The following is a 10,799-nucleotide window of genomic DNA, read 5'->3' on the forward strand; positions in this document are numbered from 1 at the left end:
CCTCTAGTTCAGCCAACTCCCAGAAACAACCGCTAGCAGCAGTGAAGTGGGACACGCCGGCGAGGAATCGCCGCAGCGCTGACATGGCGCGGGCGGTTGGCCAATGCGAAACCGCGGAGAGCCGTCAGCGGAGAGTTAAAAAAGAAACGTGATGTGTGCGGAGCTTTTGTTTTCTTTGTAATTTACTTTTAAGGTGTTCACTGCAGTAGCGTAGCCAGAATTTTTTTTTTTTTGGGGGGGGGGGGGTGGGGGGAGGTGTTCAACCATACATTATATATGTTCGTGCATACGTTTGTATGTGAGCGTGTAGTATATACACACACGCAAAACTAAAAAGTTTCGGTGGGGGGAGGGGTTGAACGCACTGTTTAATCTTCTTTCTTTCTTTCTTTCTTTCTTTCTTTCTTTCTTTCTTTCTTTCTTTCTTTCTTTCTTTCTTACCATGATCATAGGAAGGAGCATCACCTTACTGCGCCAAGAAAATGATTGAGTTTGCACACAGCTGCATTCCTGCTGCTTCATCATGCTTATTGTAAAGCTGTAACAAGCTGCTGGCCCACTACAGGGTCAGTTAATGGACATGACATCAACGATTGCGAAGCACAGGACAGATGGGGCAGTACCCCTGCGTGGAAGGTATCGCTAGTCTAGAGGCAGAAAAGGAAGCCGGAAATGACGCAAGTGTCAGTGCATCATGTACTGGCAGTGCATTCCAGTCACAGTCAGGTGCTGTCGCGATACGGGTGAAAAAGCCACAGGAAGTGAGTCATTCTACCTCGGCCCCTTTTCATGTGCAGTAAGTTACACACACACACACACACACACACACACACACACACACACACACACACACACACACACACACACACACACACACACACACACACACACACACACACACACACACACACACACACACACACACACACACACACACACACACACACACACACACACACACACACACACACACACACACACACACACACACACACACACACACACACACACACGCACACACACACATGACATCTTAGGCACTGCGTTTTGCGTCAGAACCCTTGCGTGTTTCACTCTCTCTCAAAGCGCGGCTTTCTCGAGAGCTAGGAACCGCGTGCATTCTGCTTGAAATCTCTACCCTTTCCTTCCTTTTCAGACACGATTACCACCGCGTGATCTGCATGTGCCGTGCTTGTTGGTTCGTTCGCGATGCTCAAAGCTTGCGAAGGGCGTTTCATGAGTATGGTGTACGGAAAACAGCCGAGGAAGCTTAGAACATCTTGACACTGTATATAGGTGCCACGAAAACCCCATCACCAGGAGAATGCCCTGCGCAGGATTTTGTGGTGTATTAACATGCTACCAGTTATTGTAAACATGGGAAGCATTGCAAGCAGCCTCGTTGCCCTTAGTTTCGCAGCAAATGTCGGCAGTGTTGTGATGACGAGGGAAAAAAAAAACAAGTGGTAGAAGAAAGATCAAGACTTTACTTTAGGCCTCGCCTCGGCCGACACGGAGGAGATGCAGGACGACGACAGCAAACGAAAGGAAAAAAAAATTGATGAGAAGAACAGCAACAAGAAGAAGAAGAAACCTTTATTCGTTGACGACCAAATATGATTAGGTTCCTTCTCTTCAGTGTTATTGTAGAAGTGAAGCTGAAACCATCCCACACTGTCAATCAGAGGAAACTACTTCTGGAAATCCTTCTTCGTCAGCTTGGGCTGGACTTATAAGTCACCATGATACTCCCTACCTGGAGGCGTCGGCGTTCCAATAGAAACGTATGTGATGGCTGTGTTTAATTTGACAACCGCAACAAAGACCGCCATGCATTAACTATGCTTTTGCGGCGAAGTTGCCTTAGTCAACCCGCCGCCGCCGCCGTCGTCGTCGTCGTCGTCGTAGTAGTAGTAGTAGTAGTAGTAGTAGTAGTAGTAGTAGTAGTAGTAGTAGTAGTAATAGTAGTAGTAGTAGTAGTAGTAGTAGTAGTAGGAGGAGGAGGAGGAGGAGGAGGAGGAGGCGTCATGCAGGTCACGTGACCAGAGGGGAAATGAATAAAGAAATAAGTAAAACGAATTGATGATGATGATTCTTGAGATGATGATGATGAACTTCGGTACTAAATACCTCAAAATCAATTCGCACTTTCATAAATACATTAATTCAGGCCCGTAGCCAGAGGGGGGGTAGCCCCCCCCCCCCCCGAAATTTTGGTGAAGTCGGGGTTTCTACCAAAAATAAATAATGAAAATGTGTGTTTTTCTCACATAGTCAAGGTTTTCAGCAAGTGCCCCCCCCCCCCCCGAAAAAAATTCTGGCTACGGGCCTGCATTAATTGGAGACTTACACTAATTGTAATAAACCAAGGCAAGACACCTGGGCGTGCAAGAGGGTCATATAGATAACAGGGAGCGCACGCTTAGCAGGATTCCGAATGCGCCGGCGACAAATCACGCGACTCGAGGCTTTAGCTGAAAGGCCAGTGCCTGAACCACCAGGTCACGTGATCTCGCTTTGCCCAATCAAGTGTAAGCGCGCGTATTTCAAATCTAGCGCCGGATTTACGACACCACGTTGCCGAGGGAAAAGGAAGGGCCGGCTTTTGCCTGAGCACGAAGTTCACAGCACTCGAATAATATATGTGCGAGCGTAAGTAAGGAGGATAAGGGCGTCATTTGTAAAACACTTGGTTTTATAAATGCGGGATGCGGTGACGGAGCAGAAGCGTTTATTCGCGTCGCATAGAACTGACGGAAGGTAGAGCGTCAGAGATCCGAGAATAGGCACCGGGCCCTCTCGAAGTCATCTCTACATTGCTGGGTTAAATTAGGGGTAGGCTTGCAAAGTCTACCCATATCCTTACATTCTTGAAATGCAGAAGGAGCACGCTGAGCGCCACTATGTGCAGGGTGGATGGGTCCGTCGGCGCGGATACTTCATGTGCTGCTGCTGCTACATGACCTTAGTAGCCACAAAAAGAGACATCGGCGACTTTTTCGACTGCACGATGGGAAATATCCCCTATCTTACAAATTTCTCATCCGTAGACTCAGGGTACATAGAAAGTATTGCAGAAATGGAGACATATGAGTTATCTTCGATTACATCAGGACAAACCTCGCCAACATAACCAGTGCAAACGCGGGGCTGGTGGAAAGCTGCAGGCGTCGTGCATTCGCGAAGGAATACGACTACGAGTCGAAGCTGATGATGTGTATACTATAGGTGACCTAGTGTAGGGCCCCCAAGCGATTTTGCCAGTATCTTAACTCGAATCGAAGTCCTCATACACGACCTCTTTTGCATTCCAACGCTATCGAAATCCGGCCTCCGCGGCTTTTATCCGCTGCCGTAGGTTCAGCAGCAAAACTTTATAATGAGTGATCCACATTGTTTTATGGATAAAATGCGATATGAATTCTTTTAGACTACCATGCGAAATCCGCATGGTAGTCTGCATGTGTTCGTTCATAACTGTGATGTCAGCTAGAATCTTCATCAGTACAAAAGGGACATTAGCGATAGTGGCAGTAAGCCACGCTACCGTTACTCTGATAATAAGCGTAACATTATTTATTTGCTACGGCGGCGAAGATATTGCAGTAGCCGGGTTAGCCGAACGCCGTTTTTCGGCAGTTTCTCCTCCTAAAGCATATCTTACACTAACAGCGTACTCCATTGGACTAGCCATCAGTGTTGGAATTTGGGCTGTTGGTGTAACATTTTGCAGCTTTTTTTTTTTTTTCGTGTCGCGCAACTAGCACAAGACGCAGAACAGAAAGCACTCTGTGTAGGCGTGTTCTTCTGCGTCCTCGTGCTAGTTGCGCTACATGAAAAATAAAAAAAAAACTGCAAAATGTTGAACTAGCGTTTGCCTTTACATTGTCAGAAGATTCAGTTAGAAAAGAAGCAAATAGTATTCGAAATACTATTTTTCGTTCACAGTGAGCGAAACAGCGAAAAAAAAATAATTCTCGATTAAACGCCAGAGTTTACACTTGGGCCATTCGCCGGCCAAGCTCGAATATGAGCCCGTGCATAAGTAGCAATAAAAATGATAGTAAATACAACGTGCATTATATCTATAGCTTTATGTGCCCTCGCACGGAAGCCAAATATTGTCTGTGTAATAATACAATAATATCCGGTGTTTCACCTAACTTATTAAACCTAACTCGAAAACAGGAAGTTTCAGGCGGCTGATCGAGGCCAATGACAAAGCGTTTGTAATGGTCAAAAAGCCAGAGTAAATTTCCTGAAGTGTGGTCAGTTAGCTAGGCTATCAGGCCAAATCACACTAGCCTTCGAATATCATTTCAAGGGCACAAATTCGATTGGAAGAGGGGCAGAACACGCTCAAAAGCTCTACAAATCATCCTCCTGACGTTCCTCATCACATGCTTCCCCTCTCCGTCCTCCAAAGAACGGCGGCGAAATAAGTGATCAAAAAATAAAGAAGGGGGTGTGTAAGAAAGTGATCATCACCACAATAATGTATTAAAGGCAGTGCAGGCAGCTAACCTGCACCACGAAGTAAAAAATTCATCATCGTCCCGTCTTACGCGATGCTGCTACAGAGTATAACAGAACTCACCAGCATGCTTTCAAGATCGAACCTTTTAAAGAGCCTTGAAGCCCCACGAGACTTCCGGAAGCAGGAGCAAAGATTAAAAAAAAGAAAAGATGGCGCAATAATTTTCTTCATACCTTGCCAGTCATTCCGTGGTGATAACTCGTCGACGATGTTGTCGGGCACCTGCCCGCTGTGTGGCGTGAAGTCTGCCGTTTACGCGGACGCACAATTGCTGCATTCCGGAAGATTCGAAGACAAAAGCGGACTACATTCCTAAGCATTGTGCTCTGTGCACTGCTGCCGGGACTAGACGACCCAATGTCTTCCCATATAACAGCATAAATCTACAGCGCTTAATATCGTGGTCGCCGGGTCGCGCTGTTGGCCATGCTCGCTCTGATATGAGCGCGACCTCTGTACGAGGGCACGTCGGTCGCAAAAGGACTTTATGCTTGAGCACTAACCAACGGCAGCCCAGTGCAGACGGTCACCGGCGTGCCTGCTTCTGGTGTTCGCGGAGAGGCTGGATGAAGCTTGCGCAATTCGCATAGTAACTATGTATGTATCATGCGCCGTGTGTATACGTTGACCTCCGGGCAGGATAAATGAAGCTCAGCTCGGCCTCGTGTAGCTTTAATAACCTCCGTCACCACCGCTGCACTTGAAATCCATGCATTGCGCAACTCCTCCTCTGTGTTATGCCGCTGTACGCGTGTGCATGAATGATCGTGCAGCAGTGACAAGTCAAAGAAGTCACAAAATTTCTTTACTCGCGTACAAAATAATTAACCTGAAAGTTAATTAGTGCATATACTGTGATTAATGGCTTATCCGGTCATTATCAAACGAAACTCATGGTCATCACGACTCTGTGCTTTGGGCTGTACTGTGTGTTGGGGTGTAAGAGGGTTAGCGGGTCAGTGAGGGGATGTGTGTGTGCGCGCGGAGAGAAGGTCATAGCCACTCTGCCCACAGCGCGTCCTCTGCGTTCAGTGACGATCGTGTACACGCTTACGCAAACGTGTGACATTTCGCAAGTCGTGTAAAAGTTCTGTGCATCAACTCTCATTGTTATACGGCGACGCGCGCTTCGGGTGACGCTGAATGGGCACTAAAGAGAATCGTCTGATAATGCATGCTTTCTAGATAACAGACCAGCGTTTGAAGCAGACAGAAGAGAAGGCCGTGTGTGCGTTACCCGTGCGCCCACCAAGTCATACCTATACGCCCATTGCAAATTAATTTACTTTGTGAGCATTCATGAAGCGTGGCCGTCTATGTCTTGGGTGAATGCGCAGTTCACTTTGAGATCCCTGCAAGCCACGAAGCGTCCACGTGCGGCGCCTTTGGTGTCCCCGCAGACGATTAATTCGTCCTCGAAAGGCGCGGCCTGGCGGTGCTTGCTGACAGCTTTCCCTCCTCGTTCCCCGTGACACAGGATTCGGGGCGTCATCTCTGATCCTTTCTTCGGCAACGCTCGGCAGTATTGCGCATAACACCGAGGATGTAATGAAACATTTCGCCATATTGTCATCGAAAGGTTATAAGTTTATAACGCGTGACGCCCTTTCTGACGAGGAAAAGCGTGAGGGAGGGAGGGAGGGCGAAAATGAAAGTCCATGTCCTCCAGAAAAACGGTTTGCAAGATTTCATTTCATGGCCCGGCCAGCCAAAGTCACCGGCGCTCACCCCCACACTCCCCCTCCGGTCGACGCCGAGAAGAATAAATCCGGCGTTCGCATGCGCCGAGTTAATATCCCTGAGAGCCGTCTCTCCCGCTGTGGAATTTCAAGGGAGGCATGACAAAGGCGCGCAGCGGGCGCGTACCTGTTGGACGTGCGCGCGGGCGAGCGCTTGTTGCTTCTTTTCTTCGTCCTCTCGCCTGTCGGGTCTCTGTTATTTCTGCCAAAACTCTGACGATATTTAGCGCGCCAGCCTTCGAGACTTCTGGCGCTCTCGCTTCTCTCTCGTTCGGTTCATTTCTGCAGCGCCTTTGCCTTGTATACAACTCTGGATTAATAAACCGCTCCGAGTCGATCTGGCCCAGTAGCGCGGGCATTGGTCGTTGGGTCCTGGAATGCGAGCGATCCTTTTGTCTTGGGGCGGCACAGCAGCGCAAACACGACTAATGCAGGCCGGCGCCCAGCGACTCGGGCGTGCGGCAGTGAAACGTAATGGCGGAGGTCAAATGGGAGAGGAGCACCGAAGCAGCGGTCACGGGCTACCCGGCATCATCAGGCGGAATGCGTATCATCTCGCCCCCCACCACATCCAAACTACTCTGCTGTCTTTTTCAAGCCAGCAGCATGCAATGCAGTCATAATCTAAGGACCGTGTCTGTGTGTGTTACACACAGATATACACAGAGAGAGAGAGAGCTTCAATAAAGGATTCGCAAGGCGCCTTCGCTTTCCAACTAAGAGCGAGTTTCAGTTTTCGAAATCTGCCATATTATCGTGGTTGTCACAACCATGATGCTAAGTGAACGACAACCTAAAAGTCTTAGGTTGTCGTTCACTTCACTGCAATATACGAGATTGTCTATGTATATGCCAGATTGTATAAGCTAAAGTGCATCAAATTGCATCTTCTGTTTTGAACAACTCAGAGAGATCTTCACCCGTTCTTGGGAAGACCTGATAGTGGTATACCTATAGTGAAGACATGGAGCTTTAAGCGCCGATTTCGCATACGTAACAGTACGTGCTGCAGCCAGTAACGTAGCCAGAATTTTTTGTCGAGGTGGGGGGGGGGGGGGGTCACCATACTCTATGTATGTTCGTGCGTGTGTTTGTATGTGTGCCTGCATATATACGCATGCAAAATTGAAAAACTTCAGGAAGGGGGAGGTTTGGACTCCCCAACCCCACCTCGCCCCTTCCCTGGCTACGCCACTCCATGGCTGCAGCGCCTATGCAGAAAAAAGTTGCGTCACCGTTTCCATCGCCTCAACAATCACGAAAACAATGCAGACATATTTCATTTTTTCTCCCTCTTTTTTTGGCATGCTTTAATGATGGTGCACTCAGCGAGAGAACGTGAGACCGGTCCTTCATAAGGTAGTGCGTATCACGCCAGGAGTCGGAGCTATAATTGTGGCGCCTCTTGAGTTGTGCTGGTGTTCCTTTGTAAGAGAGAGTCCATGTTGACTCTGATGTCACTTACTTAGAACAGTATTTGTAAGCCTCCGACGCCTCACTGCGTTAAAATACAATCACAGGACATCTCCAACCCACCTCCATGCTTCTGGAAAACATTGAAGCAACTGCAGAGCCATCGGAATATACCCCTGGATAACGCTAAGACCGCAATCTGAAGAAACGTGCAGCGTCAGCGCAGCAATCGATGCGGGCTGTCCGCAAGGTTGCTAATATGAACGACGCGTTATCTGAACAAAACATGCTGAGATTGCCTTCCCTTGTTTCTTCGATGCAAGAGCCTTTACCTTTTAATTTTCACAGACGCATTCACGTAGCCCTCAATCTGGCAAACCGCACGTGCAGCGCCAGGCAGGTGCTGCATGGTTCAAAACACACACACAAAAAAGTTGGAAAAATCATTGCAGATAAATGTCAAAGTAAGCGAATTTTTTATGTGAACCACAACTATAGGAAATCGAAACACCAATAATACTTTGGAAGTATTGTAAAGTCTGACCTCGCCGATGAAAACATGCTACTCACGGGGCCATTTCTCAAACAAAAGAAGGCGGCTGCGTGAATGGAATCACAAGTCCAAGAGACCCTTCCAAATCCCTACCACAAACAGTCAAGCAAGACGTGTACGCCAGTGACGCAACCTTCGATTCGGCCTCTGTGATTAAGTGACGCTTGGTCTGTGCGAGGCTCTGCATACAGCAGCCCTAATGTATTGTTTCCTGAGTCTTTCGACTCAAAAGAGCGCATCACTTGCGTTGACACTCAAGTCGGTGGTATGGAATCAAGGGAAATTGAAAACGACCCGTTTTGTAGCGCGAAGCCACTAGGAAACCCATACGGATTTCTCAGAAAGAAAGCTGAAAAATTCGTCCTGGTCAGGGGATCGAACCCGGCGCCCACGCCTTTCCAAGGCGGTCGCTCTACCAGTTGAGCTAACCAGGAAGTTAGCAATTGGCAGCGCGAGGGCGGATTAATCGACAACTCGAAGCGCATGGACACAGAATATTGCGAATTGGTTCGGCGGAATCCCGCAAGGTAGCGGTATCAATTTCCCTTTCTTAACCCTTCCGCCACCTTGCGGGATTCCGTAGAACCGTTTTGCAGCATTCGGAATTCTTAGATCAATGATCAAGCTATTTCACGTGTGTTTCGCATACCTTGAAGTAACCTTTAAAACAAATTCTGATCCTATTATGCGAATGAGAGCACCGGCATACTTCCCATAGTCGACGTCAGATAGTTAACCTTTCTCTAGACGTGCAATCAGGTCACTAATTAGCCAAGTTCAATTATGAAAATGATTGAAACATTCATTTGAGAGAATAAATATGATTGGTAAAGTTGCCGAAAACATTTAAAGACGCTGCTTTCATGATGTTATCTTTCCCGTGGTTATTCTTTCCGGGCGATATAGGATACTGTACTATACTGTATACTCGCTTTTGCTTTTGGCGGAATGGTAGAGGCCCGTGTACTTAGATTTAGGTGCACGTTAAATAACACCAGATGGTCGAAATTTCCGGAGCCCTCCACTACGGCGTCTCTCATAATCATAGCGTGGTTTTGGGACGTTAAACCCCAGATATTATTATCGCTTTTGCTTTTGAAATGCCGATAATCAAAGCAGCTGTCGACGATATTGCACGTCGTCTTCCCCAGGTAGCAAGACGGTGATCTGAGCAGCAACGAAGACTAGCGAGGGTATCGTGGTAAGGCAAAAGATTTTGAAATTTACACAAACAGAAAAACGGCATAAGCTCCTGTCATTTTTCGTGTATTTCTGGAGAGTGACGCAGTCACATGAGCTTTCTTATGTTATGGCATATATATATATATATATATATATATATATATATATATATATATATATATATATATATATATATATATATATATATAAATCACACCATCTCCCGCTAAAGGGGACCATGAGGCGATGCGAAGCAGTGTTTCGGCATGTAAAGCCCGCGTTTCAGAGGTGGAGTGGTGAGGGGGAAAGGGGAGAGTGGAAATGGAGAGGGGGAAGGGGAAGGGAGATGTGATGTGGAGAGTGGGAGGGGAGAGGGGGAAAGGGGAGGGGAGAGGATTAAGGGGGAGGAGGAGAGATGGGAGGGGAGAGGGGTGGGAAAGGGAAATGAGAGGGGAAGGGAAGGGGGAACGGGAAGGGGAGAGGTGATGTGGAGAGGGAAAGTGGAGAGAGGGAGTGGAGAGGGGAAGTGGAGAAGGTTTGCGCATGCGCAGTAAGGGTGGTCACGCCGCACACCACCACCACCACCACCGGATTGAACTCCGCTATAAGATGCTTCACATCTAAAGAAAGGTTTCTTAACTAGCAGTGGGCGAATAGTGCATCCATATTTCGTATGAGTGCCCAAAATAGCGTACTTAAACAAGCGAAAACGTCCATTATGATATTCGCACGAATGGATTAACCGGGCAAGCTCCTTGTTCCTTGTCCAGTGACCAGCGGATGAGGTCCCGGTTCACGTGTTGCTGGGCTTGCACAGCAGGTGCGACACAAATGGATGCCTTTGAGCAACTACCCATAGTCACTCAAGGTCAGGACACAGTGGTCAGTAGTTGTCCTCGAAATTACCGCTTTCATTGTAGTTGAAGACATCTTCATTACAACGGACATGTGGCCAAAATATTAATGAAGGAAAGGATATGATTTTCTAAGGGCTCGTTTATCTTTGTTAGACACAATATTAATGAGAACTAACAGACAATAACGCCAAGGAAAGTATAGGGGGTGTTATCTGTAGTATTTAGAACATAAATGTGAAAAAAGTAAAGTGGACGAAAAGATGAAGGTAGCAGGTTCGGTCCCTGCCGGCGGCAAGTCATCTTTTCGTCCACTTTACTTTTTTCACATTTATGTTCTAAATACTACAGATAACACCCCCTATACTTTCCTTGGCGTTATTGTCTGTTAGTTCTCATTAATATTGTGTCTAACAAAATATTAATGAGGATGTTATGCCCAGCAATCAGCGTTCGTTCTTGTTGTTTTGTCTTTCTTCCCAAACTGCGTGGATTTATATGTGCGTGTGCTGTTACATTTC

The sequence above is a fragment of the Rhipicephalus sanguineus genome, chromosome 1, assembly GCF_013339695.2.
Source record: "Rhipicephalus sanguineus isolate Rsan-2018 chromosome 1, BIME_Rsan_1.4, whole genome shotgun sequence".
In the NCBI taxonomy this organism is placed as follows: Eukaryota; Metazoa; Arthropoda; class Arachnida; order Ixodida; family Ixodidae; genus Rhipicephalus; species Rhipicephalus sanguineus.